At 41.5% G+C, this 13,019-nt stretch overlaps 1 long non-coding RNA gene across 1 annotated transcript; it reads right to left on the bottom strand.

Moving 5' to 3' along the window:
- Window positions 1–492: 492 nt before the first annotated feature.
- LOC133504769 (uncharacterized) lies at window positions 493–12,166 on the bottom strand. The gene is made up of 3 exons (XR_009796075.1): window positions 12,068–12,166; window positions 1,426–1,513; window positions 493–1,356 (listed from the first exon to the last, which is right to left on the bottom strand). It is a non-coding gene; the product is annotated as an uncharacterized LOC133504769 (long non-coding RNA).
- Between the last annotated feature and the right edge of the window lie 853 nt (window positions 12,167–13,019).

Here is a 13,019-nt window from a genome sequence, read left to right as displayed (position 1 = left end):
CTGCTGCACGGTGTCTGCAACAGTTCACAACCTTTAAGAGTTTCCAGTCTGGCACATTCTCCAAGGAGTGGCGATCCCCGAAAAGGATACCTTCATGACTTCCTTGCACTTTTACGAGTGCTTTCATTTTTTTTTTCTTCCTCAACCCTACATGGCCACACCTAAAATAAGTACATAGACCAAGAAGAGCTGTGGGTAATTTCCCAAGGAGTTACAGTATGATTTCTTTTCTGTATGTTTTACATACACCAGGATGTGGATGCTCATAAACCCAGATGACATTTTTCATTTTCAAATGAACTGTTTTTCTCTCTCTCCAAAAAAAAAAAAAAAAAAGTTAAGGACTTCCCAAAAACAATAACACACCCCTAACCCTTTTAATTGAAAAAGGTTGTGATGATAAAAACATTATTAAAATAATGACTATAATAAAACATGAATATTAATAATTAATTAGTTTTTGAAAATGATAAAGAATATATTCCAGTGATGTTTGTTTTAGTGTCTGTTTTCATGTGCTTTGCCACTGTTTTTGTTCTCAAATATTCATTGCTTCAAGGGTTGCAGGGCACACCAAAACCAACCACACAACATGACATTTTCTTTATTTTATGTTTAGTTTGACAATAGTCTTCATCTTGGAGTGGCATGAAACAGCTCGAAGCTTTTTGTGAAGAATCGCTCACTAACTTAAGTTGCTACTGGTTGTGAAGTGAGTTGAGTTTACTACCACCATGCAGTGCTACAGTGTATTCCATTATTTTGCTCTCAGGTCAAAGCAGAAAACCATCCAAACGATGGTTTGTATGTCGAAAAACCTGTAAATTGATCACTCCTGTGTTGGGCCACCACTGTAAAGGTCACGCACTATCAAAATAATACGTTGTGATAAATTATTGCAAATTATCTCGGCCCACCTGTCTATGCTTTGGAGAATCCTGGGGGTTCAAGGACCCCAGTTTGAGAATTACTGATTTAAGGCATAAACATCCCATTAGGTGATGGTTCAATACAATTAAAGCATGGTTTGTGAATGTGACTATGAAAAAAAACAAGTGAATGCTCCTTATTTTTCCATGAAACTCAAAGAAGAGCTTGCGGTTCATGTTGTTAGACTGTAAGGGAGAAGGGAAGCCGTCGTCATGACCTTTCCATGTTGTGTGTCCTGGCATCTCTAAGGCGTCTCTTCCACATTGCTTACACTCCCTACGACTCAATGGAAAACATCTGCCTGCCCAGTTCAGTTCAATCTAGTTTAGTCCACTCGCTTCCCATCCTACCGCTCCCATCTCCTCCAGCTTCCAGCGCGCTCCCTTGCGCCCCGTCCTCATTTTAAAAGGTGGGGCTGGGCTGCAGCTGAAAACAAAGAAGAAGCGCATGAGAATGTTTTCCTCACCCACATGTGGAACGCTCCCCTCTCTCTACCGTTTCCACTGGTTTGCTTTGCCAAAAAAGCGTCTCCCTCGGTGACGCTGCGCTCCTCTAGCTTCTCGCTGGTCGGGCTTTTGACAAGCTAGGAAACCACAGAAGATATAACACAGTGAAGATGTGTGTTAAACATAGACTTCAGTGACGTGACGGAACAATTAGTAAAGCTGCTAGGCTAACAGTTGACCATGTAACCTCAGTGTTTGATTGACTGATGCCGTGTTTGGCAATGGATTGCAGCAGTTCAGATTAATTCAAAGTATGGAAGCTCCTAACCCTAATCTGTCTGGTTGGTGGAGGAACCATTGCAATAACTTTCACTCGCTGACCCTTACCCTTACTCTACCCCTACCATATTCTTCTACTTCTTTTCCTTTCGGCTTGTCCTTTTAGGGGTCACCACAGTGTGTCATCTTTTTCCATCTAAACCATCCTCGTGCATCTTTCTCTTTAACACCCACTGTCCTCATGTCTTCTCTCACAACATCCATCAATCTTTTCTTTGGTCTTCCTCTTGCGCTTTTGCCTGGCAGCTCCATTCTCAGCACCCTTCTGCCACCGTCTCTAATCTGTACATCCTGGCCGGCCTCACCACTGTTTTATAAACTTTGCCCTTCATCCTAGCAGAGACTCTTCTGTCACATAACACACCGGACACCTTCCGCCAGCTGTTCCAACCTTCTTGGACCTGTTTCTTCACTTCCTTACCACACTCACCATTGCGCTGGATTCTTAACCCTACACCCTCAATTTCAAATTTCAGCCTCATCAATCTGTCTGATACTCTTTTCACCTCCAAGACGTTCTTAGCCAGCTCTTCCTTTAAAATGAGCCCTACTCCATTTCTCTTCCCATCTACTCCATGGTAAAATAATTTAAACCCTGCTCCTAAACTCCTAGTCTTACTACCTTTCCACCTGGTCTTTTGGATGTACAATATATCCACCTTTCTCCTAATCATCATGTCAACCACCTAAACTTTCTCTCTAGCCTAAACCTCTAACCCCAACACAGCACCCCCAACCCCTAACATGATTGAAAGTAACCCAGCCTCTTAACCCTAATAATAATCCCATCTAATCTATCCTAATTCTTAACCTCATTAATAAAAATAACCTAATGACTCACTGAACATAAAATTGCTTTTCTGGTCAGATGAGATCAAGGCGTCGTGGGAGGATGGAAAAATGTTTTCTGGCATCACAGAGATGTACCGTAAACTCTGAGTGGCCAATGTCATCAGATTTCTCTTCCTCATATGTTGGTTCAGTCTTAACTCATTGCGGCCAACCTGAACCCCATCACCCAAACTCCATCCATCCATGCATCAATCCATTTTCTGAGCTGCTTATCCTCACAAGGGTAATGGGAGTGCTGGAGCCAATCCCAGCTGTCATCGGGCAGGAGGTAGGGTACACCATGAACTGCTCGCCAGACAATCATCTAAATAACCGTTCACACTCATAATCACATCTAGGGGAAATTTAGTGTTTCCAATGAATGCATGTTTTGGGGATGTGGGAGGAAACTGGAGTTCCCGGAGAAAACCCCTGCAGGCACGGAGAGAACATGCAAACTCCACACAGGGGGAGGCCGGGATTTTAACCCCAGTCCTCAGAACTGTGAGTCCAACGCTCGACAGCTGGACCACCGTGCCCCCTCACTGTAACTCAATAATAAATAAATTTAAACTCAAACTAACTCTGATCCCTATCCCGATGCTAAATGTATCCTTACTCCACTGCTAAACCTAGCTGAAGTTTCCCTAAACTATTCCCAATAACCTCAATCCTAGCATCCGCACCCTCAACCTTAGCCAAACTCGCACCACTCCCAATAGAGCCACCTCACGCCCTTCCTTGCGTGCTGGTTTGCACCTGCCTTTCAGATGCGATATTTAACTACGCTAAATCAGCAATTCCAATTCATCTCAGGTTTAACGAGCCTAACCTTAATGCTTAACCCTCCGCTAACCTTTTCCCAAACTAAACATAACGGTTTAAAGCCCTAACCCGAATACTAATCCACTAATCCAGGTTCACCTGTGCAATTCTAAACAAATTTCTTTCTGACAGTCATAAGACATCCTGGTGTCGCAACCAACCCGTTCTGATGAAGACTGACAGTAACCGCCTTCTGGGAGGTCATAGCAGCTGTGCAAAATGACAAATACATTTCAGTGGAAGTTGGACTAACTACTTATTTTTACCAGAAGAGGAGGTTAAGCGTCACAGGGCGAAGCATAGGTGTTAGCGATCAGGCGGTGGTGATGACCAATGACATCAGACTTCGAGTAGGCACGGCCTAAAGCACTGAGACATGTACAGAGAGGAAGTATTGCTTCACGAGGTGAGGGGGCGCATTACAAATAGCGTGGGCGTATACTGCGGTCACTACTAATATGTGTATGTGTGCGTGTACCAGTTGCAACTTCCCGCCTGCATGTTGACCAACATGTGGGCACCTTCCTTCCACCCATCCTGTGTCCTCTGCCTGACTCCACACAAACAACCTCCTGCCACCTTCTAACTGTATCACAGTGCAGTAGTACCACAGTACAAAATATTTTGCTTCCATAGATAAGTAGATTTGTCAGGTATCTGTACATTACTTGAGTATTTATTTTTTGAATGACTGTTTACTTTGACTCCCTACAGTTGTTAACAGATATTGCTGACAAACAGAGGTTTTTACTTTTTCTTTTCTTTTCTTTTTTTTTTTTTTTAAGAGGATTAGTCATGAGCAGATACTGGAAGCAAGACGGGAGAAGTGTTTCAGGATACTCTAAACAAACTATTTACCGGATGTTGCTGCACATCTCTGATGTTTTTATTATGGGAATATCCCAGCGTTGGAATAAAAAAAAAAAAAAGCAAACATATGACAGTATGACACCAATTAATTCAAAACTCATTAAGATGTCCAATAATTTACAAATTTCTTTACAAACTGTAGTTTTTGCTCCTCTTTGGTTTGTTATGTCGTTTAAAAATGCAACATCTGAGTTATTTTGATTATTACTATTATTAATGAAGATATTAGGTGAAAAAGTTTTTATTTTGATATGTCACATACAAGTACAATTCCATAAGTTATAAGTTGAGAGAAGAAATTCTATGTGAATAAGGGTGTAATATTTTCAGAAAAATGTTGCAATTATCTGTGAATATTCAAAATATTCAGAAAATGAAATTATTAACTCATATCATCTATTGAGAACTTTACAAAAACTGTGGCTGGAACAAAGTGATATGCATAAAATAAAGGACAACAGTAATAATAATAATGATAATGATAATAATAATAATGCAGTGATAAATAATTAAAATACTGTAAACCTTTTATCAAATTGTAATATACAGGGGCTCCCCCACTTTTATATCACATACAGGAGATCCGGTTTTATTCAATTAATTATTAAAGTTGGAAATAAGCAAACTCAAGAAGGGATAATATGATTTAATTTTATGCAAATGTAACAAAAATATGAGGACATTTTTACATTCTATGTAAATGAAGTGATATTAGACAAAAAAAAGTTGAGAAAAAAACAGATGGATTTAGGGTAATATTTTGAGGACATATTTTTCAGTCTTACAAAGAAAGTTGCGTTGTATGAAGAAAAAAAAAGTAGGAATTGCACAAGAATAAAGTCCTAATGTTATGAAAATGAAACATTTTCCAGGAATAAATTCAGCAATTTTCATCTTTTGCACTTGCTCTAACACATCTTCATATTAATATGTTTTGATGGCAGACCTTTAAATGCAAGTGTACACAATATGTGTATGTGAACTTTGTTTAACGTACCGTAATAAGCAAGATGTCAACGAGAAAGTGCGTGAGTCACAAAACGTGGAGGTGAGACAGAAGAGATAGTTACTGGAAAAAATTATGAAATAAAGCAGAACTTCTTCGAAGCTGTAATGTAGAAGAAGTCGGGAGATGTTCCATTTACTGGCTTTGTGGTTATTGTAAGCCTCTTTCCTTTTTATCATCACCGGTAGCCTTTTGTTGTGGGATGACAAAAACTATGACATATCTTTGGTGGGGCAATGCGATTTTATAGCTTCTAGATGATCACGACTGTCTGACTTTGGAGACAGTCACAAGAAGGAGTCATGCCATATCATCTTTGACAGACAGAGCTCCTTTCAACTCTGCATTTCTGTAAAACGGAGTCTTTTATTGGCACCCTTTCGCAACTGGTGCTGGTCTTTTTAGGGTGGGCTGTCCCAAGTTTAAATAAAAAATTTAAAATAAACAATAAAAAAATTTAAAATTAATTGTAACAAAATGAACAGGTTTCATAAAATCTCAAAAACCCAATTAAATACATAATAAATACATCAATTAAACAATTATTTAATATTGCTAAAAAACAGCATCATTAAAGCAACACACATCCCATGACTTTTGATAATAATAATTAAAATTTCTTTTTAAAAAACTGTGTGAATCGGTTTAAAAAAAATAGTTGGGCTCTATGTGACCACTGGGCCACACTTTGTCCATCTGCTTGAAATGTTCACTGATCCCAAATTTCTTTAAGATGCAAATGATGATATTTAGCTGGTCCTTTGATATAAAAATAATCCAACATAATAAAAGATTGTAAATAAATAAAGAGGTTTCTTCAAATATATAGATTTTAAAAATTAAAACATAATAAATAAATCAATTATTCAATTATTTAACATTGTAAACATTTTAAGTAACATAACATTTTGCAAAAAAAAAAAAACAAAAACAGCTAAATTAAAGGAACACACATCCCAGGATTTTTGATAATAAAAAAAACCAAAACAAAACTGAGTGAATCGGTTTAAAAAAAAAACGGGGTGGGCTCTATGTGACCACTGGGCCACACTTTGCCCACCCGCTTGAGATGTTCACTTATCCAAAATTTCTTGTAAAGATGCAAATGATCATATTTAGCTGGTCCTTTGATACAGATTTTTTTTCTTTTCAGAATTCCAAACCCAAGCAATCCGTTTTCCAAAAGGCATAGTTTTTGCTCACATGGCACGAAGCACTTTGGTGTATTTCACGATAATAACAATAAGAATGAGGATTGTGTAATCCATTTTAGATTAGGGGCCCATTAGCCTCAGTGGATGCTCTCCTGTTTGGATGGAGTGTAAACACAAAGACAGAGCTGGTCCTGCATGTCCTCCCCCTTTCGATAACTCACAGGCAGGCTTCAATGTGCCTGTGTGTGTGTGTGTGTGTGTGTGTGTGTGTGTGTGTGTGTGTGCCCTCCGCTGGCATCATATCTTCTATTTCCTGTACCAGCTGCAAAATCTCCCCCTCTTGAGCTTTTCTGGCGTTCCCACGATCTCACTGTGAAGTTTTTCTGTGCTGAGTCACGAGCAAGATGCCCCCATCTGCTGTAAATATTCTGAGTGCTATCGAGAAAACACAATGAAGCGGAAAACAAGCGGCGTTTGGGCAAATAGTGCAGATGTGCACAGCTGAATATCATGTATAAGGGAACCAGCCGAGGTAAAATTTGGATCGCAGTATACAAATACTTCATGACGCCGGATGTTCTCAGTTCCCTCCTTAAAGCACCATAGACAAAAGTTATATAATGTTAGTGGACTCAGATTCAGAGCAATAAGACTTCAGGTAAGGCTTCAAAGGCAGTGGCCGACTTCTTTTTACACTTGTTTGACATAAATGTTAAAAGGTGTCCAGAGATGTTGAGTCTGGGATGTGTACCAGATATTTAAGTGCTAATAATCACTGATTAAAAAAATATACATGTTCAAAATGCGCTTCATGACATAGTGCTTAAACAGTGCAGTACATTGGTTAAGTTGTTTAACTTTTATGTAGATGACATTTACATTTCATCTTTGAGAAGGATTTGCGTCCAAGCACTTTAAAGGTCAAGTGTCATGAAATTGATTATTTTTAGTATGTTATTAATGAAAAAACACCAGCCGGTATGGACCCATCCGTTTTTTTCCACCACAAAACATGATTTTGACGTATATGGCTTTTTGTAACTCCCGCCATGAAAATCCTCTCGAGAGATTTGTTTGGCAGTAGTCCGTTCAAGCGGACTCGTTTGTTTACATTAGTTTTACCTGCGGGAAGGTAGCTCGTTGTACCTTCGTGTTAGCCAAACTGCCGGCTCGTTGCATTGTTGGATATTGCTCAAACACTCGGGCGGATGGATTCACCCTTCATAAATTTCGTGAAAAATGGATTGCACGGGTGAAAAGGAGGAGAGCTTTATGGGTTCCAAATGACAGGTGTGTATACAGCTACTAAAAAAAGTAATAATTTGGGGAAGACCACGTAATCCATCTCTAACAAAAGATTCCGGTATGGATGACGGGTGCTAAATGTGTTGTTGTGCACGTCGGACGGCTTCCGCATCAGGCTCCCCGGCGAAGACTTCCACATCATGCCTCGCGAACGAGCACGGCTTCGGCCAGGCTCGCTTATACTTACTGTCCGGGAGTCTCTTGTTAGTTAGAAGTAATCTGCATATCATCTAAATATGGCTCAAAACAATAGGGTAATATTGACCCGGACACTTCACTTGATTGTGAGATGTTCTCTTCTTCGAAAAGAGCTTGCGTGTCTGAAGGAGCGTATCCCATAGTAGGGGCCACAGCGTGTTTTCAATGGCAAATGGACGGTGTGACGTCATGGATAGTAGATGCAGCCAATATGTTGACCACTTGGATGTCAAATGAGACTTCCGCAACTTTGTGGATGGATGACGTGCTCTCCGCTTATATTTATTTTTTCGTATAGACATTGAAATGAATAATGTTATATGTACTTTTCATTTCTACTTTAGAAAGTTTATACGGATGACATTTGACCTTTAAGTACAATTTTATCAAATGTTTCGGTAATGCATTTTAAGTGAATCATTATTGAAGTATTTTTTCATTTTCCTATATTTAAGTCCAATGTTACTATTCAAGACAATGTTACGGTGGCTTACAATAATATTAAATATACCTTTTAAGAATCAAAATTTTACCTTATGTTTGCAAACACTTTGTTCTACTATGTTACTGTATTTCAATGTTGGTCGTAAGTGTGGTACTGTACTTGAAGAGTTAAGTATTTTTTTTTGTATTGTTACCTGGTGTAAAATATTTGCGACCCACTGAATTAAAACATTGTATAGTTATTTAAGGTGAAGAGATTTGTACAATTTCCTGTCCCAGTCAGCTCGCACACGGACGCGAGTGAACATCTTCGGCCCGCTCTGCCCCAGTTTATTGGCAGTGGCCCGACTTTCCGTGCCGAAAGTCACGTCGCGAAGAGAGAGGGGGGGGGGGGACGCGATTAGAAAGGGGGAGGATGGGGGGGCACAAGGAGGAGGACACGGGAAGTAGGGACAGATGAAGAGTCAGGAGACAATGTGATGCTGAACCAGTGTGGGAGGACAGTGTGTGTGTGGGGGGGATGGAGGGTGGGGGGCAGCAGAAGAGTCTTCATGGGACTGAGGGATGGTGGAAGAGTGGGGGGTTGGGGTCAAAGGCAGCAACAGGGTGTGTGCATCTGGCACAAAGAGGCAGGAGAAAGATAGCGTGGGCCAGGCTGGCCGGACGCGACTGTTTGTGTTTGATTGAAGAGGGATGTGAGACGGAGACCCCTTGCTGGCTCACTGTTACTGGAAGGCTGCCACATGGAATATGGTCATGGACAAACACACACACACACACACGCACACAATCACGCTTGTGCACAGATTTGTACAGTGAGAGCGGAACACCAACAGAAAGGAAGCGACTGGTCGGGGGGGGGGGGGGGCGTTGAGCGAGAGTTTAGCGGAAGGGAATCTTTATCTCAGAGCCTTCTGCTGATGCGGTCATTCAAAACTAATGATGTGCAACCAAACTGTTAATGTATACCACAAGAGGTGGGGCCAAGTCATTGCTTTGCAAGTCATAAGTAAGTACCGAGTCCTAAATCAAGACAGGCAAGTCCCGGGTCAAGTTGCAAGTAAGTCTCAAATCTTTAGTCCCGAGTCAACTCCTAAGTCAAGACAGGCAAGTCCCGGGTCAAGATGCAAGTAAGTCTCAGGTCTTTAGTCATGAGTCAAGTCCTAAGTCAAGACTGGCAAGTCCCCTGGTCAAGACGTAAGTAAGTCTCAAGTCTTTAGTTCTGAGTCAAGTCCAAAGACAAGACAGCCAAGTCCTGGGTCAAGTTGCCAGTAAGTCTCAAATCTTATCGTCCCGAGTCAAGTCCCAAGTCAAGACAGGCAGGTCCTGGGTCACGTCGCAAGTAAGGCTCAAATCTTATAGTCCCGAGTCAAGCCCTAAGTCAAGACAGGCAAGTCCCGGGTAACGTCGCAAGTAAGTCTCAAGTCTTTAGTCCCAAGTCAAGTCCCAAGTCAAGACAGGCAAGTCCCGGGTCAGGTCGCATGTCCTACATATTCAACTTGAAGGTCTTTTCGAGTCATTTTAACAAAGGGTTGAAGAATTGTGGTAAAATGCTCAAAAATTCAACATTGGTAGTGAGGATGAGCAGAATGGAAAATGGAACAAGAATGCGGCTACTCATCTTTAAACTGGAACACGTAAGAGGGTGAATATAACTTCTTACTGGGGCCTCCCTCCAAACAATGCCCGTTCACTTTTGTCTTTAAATCTGTAAAATGTCTTGCCCCGCCCCTGCATCTCCACGTCCCTACCCGACCCCTCAGGTCATCTCACCAGCTGACCCTTGGAGGTACCGAAGCCTCAGCAAAAACTTACAGAGGATGGAGCCATTTTTTTTGTTTTGTTTTATTGCTTGTCCCAAACTATGGAACCAAGATCCCATTGCACATTAGAAAAGCACCTTCAACTATCGATTTTTTTGCAGTAACATCTGCCTTTACAGCCCATTTTTTATTCTGGAAGGCTGAGATTTAAACGCAGAACCTCAGAACTGTGAAGCAGACGTTCTAACCACTACCTCACTGTGGTGATTTGGATACCATTAAAAATAAACGAGGTTGTTGCTCTAATTACATCCACTGCCTTGATTTGGGGTCGTGTGGGTAAGAGAAGAAAAGGAGGAACTAAAAGCAAAAGAGGAGGAACTACTGACCTGCCATGACGCTTCCTCACAAGTGACGACGATAACGGCCGTTTTGTTTCTTACCGAGGTGACGCACGTGTCAGGGCCATTGGCCAAAACAGGAAGAACCTCGTTTCACCCTGTCACCGCTTGTTAACGCGCTACCGTAGTGCACTGCGCTCGCGGGACGGATTGGCATGAAGCTTCTTGGGGATTCTGATCAGTGCTTAAAGGTGACGCTGTTTTTGCATTTCTGTCACATGCTTTCAAAGATTAGAAAGTATGTTATGAAGTTTGCTGTCTTGCGAAATCAGCCTGTGTTGAGGGGCCATCCCAGTCTCATGCTCGTCAGCCACCTCCTCATCCGGACCCATATACAACTGGGCCGTTAGAGAGGCCTTCACACGACCAAAGCTGAGCCTGAGCTTTGCAACAAGAGTCTTAACGGGCCGCCTCTCGTCATCTGGCTGGTTCAGAGCCCAAAGTGTGGGTGAAAAAAAAAACAAGCAGCCCTATAGACAGAATAAATATTTTAACTAATGTAGGAAACACTTAATACACCACTTTTCTATTTGGTGCACCGACACATCACCAAGCACATTTGTACCATGACCATGCTCGCATCTCAATTTACTAATCATGGGGTTTAGGGACTTGACTGTCACGAGAAAAAATCTGCAGGTTTTTTTTAAACCAACCCATAAATTTCTTGAAGAAGCAGGGTGGGTTGACCCCCCCATCCCCTCACAAAAAAGGAAAAAAAACAAAAGAAAAAAAGATGTTTTAATTGAAAAAAATATATATTTGAATCAGCAGATGCCAAACAGTGACTGTGGAGGAATGCACTGTATAGGAAATCAATAATCCCAATTAAAATGAATTGAAATACCTTTCATACCCTTAATTCCCCATAAACATCTAATTGCATGGAATCCATAAAAATAATCAAACATAATAAAAGAATCTAGAGAAATAAATGGGTTTTTGTAAAATCTAAAAAACACATGTTTGACAAGCTGAGTCACAACAACGACTGCAAAAAAGGCGTGGCCAAGTGCAGTGGTTTTCAAACTTTTTGAGGCGCGCCCCCCTTTTCTAATATTAACTTCTTCTGCCTCCCGCCGCTTGGGTGCTAGTACTGAAAATTGTAAAAGCAAGGCTGGGTGATAGCGTTGAAAATTGGAAATAGGGGGGATGAAAAACTGTCCAGTATGGGGGGGTCCTGAAAAAATCTGTGCTGCCCCTCCCCCCCCAGGTTTGAAAACCATTGGCCTAGTCTCATCAAGAACGTGACTGCATAGTCTTTCTGTGAGTGTCATTCATGTCTGCTTGTCTCTCCTGTTCAATAAATAAATGGCTGAAAGTGCAACAGCAAATATGGCTTTTGTTTTTTTTTTTACTTCACCCAAGCAGTGTCGTATCTGAATTTCGCTCATTGCTCAAATTTTGGTGACATAAAGCAAAGAAACGACAACTCTTAATTTGGAAAATGCGAAAGCAGAATGGCACTGCATCTGACTGTTTCGCAGAGCAATCAAGTGTGTGATGCTGATCTGCAATCTGTGCATCCAACAAAACTCGATGCAGCTCTTCTTACCTTGTTGCATTGACGTGATGGCAGGTGATGTGGGCGTTTCTACATGGTCAAGCCTCTGCGTGATCGTATTTCACAATGCGTAGTCCAGCTTGTCTGACGTCACTATTTTGAAAATGTGCTGCAGTTCTCCTCCTTGTCGGGGGTGTCACTATGGCTGGTGTTGGCTTGGACACCAATGGGTGGAGTTTCCTCAGCATTTTATGGCCAATTCCAGAAATCGCTTTTGCCTTCGGCTACAAGAAACAAAGCAACACCAATGGCAACCACTAGAACAAATAGACCTAGATAACCAGATAATGTGTTTAATTAATTTGCAAAATCCACCAAAAAGGTGGTGGGGTAGGTGTTTTGTATTTTAAAGATGGCGGTACTGAAGACCTAAGTATCACAGAATGCGACTAAAATGTAGTCTTCATGAGAGCTGATCTCTGCAGTATTTTGCACGTGGCACCAACTTTGGCCGTGTGCCCGTCAAGTGAAGGGCATGGGATTATAAAGAGACCTTTAGCCATCACTTCAGCCATTGCTTGGAAATGGCTCTGGATCTTCACCTAGCTTAGCTGACCAAGTCAAAACTCAGATGAACATAAGATGAACCAAACATGGAAGTTTTAGGGGGATATGCAGCAAAGATAATGGATGGATGGAGGGACGTGAGGGAGGAAGGTGGCGCACCCGAAGAAAACCCACACAAGCAAGGGTCAAATTCACACATGAGGGTCATAGCTGAAAACTGCAATGAAGGCTTGTGAGACCGCTACTTCCTCTTCCTGTCCTTATTAAAAAATACATTTGACATAAATGTCCCTTCAAGGTCACTTGTCAATGTGCCCGTACCTTCAGTCACGGCTGGCCATCTGAGAATACGCTTTCCAGACTCCTCCAAGCCCCCTCCCCCCCCGACCTCCAATGTGGGTCACTTCCTGTGTCACTATCGCTAGAAACGACATTT

The sequence above is a fragment of the Syngnathoides biaculeatus genome, chromosome 8, assembly GCF_019802595.1.
Source record: "Syngnathoides biaculeatus isolate LvHL_M chromosome 8, ASM1980259v1, whole genome shotgun sequence".
Taxonomy (NCBI): Eukaryota; Metazoa; Chordata; class Actinopteri; order Syngnathiformes; family Syngnathidae; genus Syngnathoides; species Syngnathoides biaculeatus.
Note: the sequence above shows the minus strand (reverse complement) of the source record. Positions and strands in the feature narration are given on the sequence as shown.